At 35.4% G+C, this 280-nt stretch overlaps 1 protein-coding gene across 1 annotated transcript in view; it reads right to left on the reverse strand.

The window, feature by feature from the left end:
* Nucleotides 1–280, reverse strand: part of LOC119585297 (ankyrin repeat domain-containing protein 17-like) — a 28504-nt gene that overhangs the window by 3739 nt on the left and 24485 nt on the right. The gene's annotated exons all lie outside the window — the stretch shown is intronic.

Here is a 280-nt window from a genome sequence, read left to right on the forward strand (position 1 = left end):
TATGAGTAAACAAGAAATAATATTTAGTTGCTAAAATGGCTATTACACATAGTTAAACTTTGTAAAACAAAAAACTGTATATAACTAATGAAGTACCTACAAAACAAGCGGATGAATGAATAAGAATAAAAGGCTATATGACTGGCCAGGTGTGGAGCAAGCAAGCAGCCTGTGGAGGCATTTGGCACAATGTCCAACAACAAAAGTTTCCTGAAATGAAGTCCACCCTGGCCTACAGGCAGCCTGGCATAATTTTTTTTTTCTTTTTCTAAGAACAATT

The sequence above is a fragment of the Penaeus monodon genome, chromosome 19 (genome assembly GCF_015228065.2).
Source record: "Penaeus monodon isolate SGIC_2016 chromosome 19, NSTDA_Pmon_1, whole genome shotgun sequence".
Lineage (NCBI taxonomy): Eukaryota > Metazoa > Arthropoda > Malacostraca > Decapoda > Penaeidae > Penaeus > Penaeus monodon.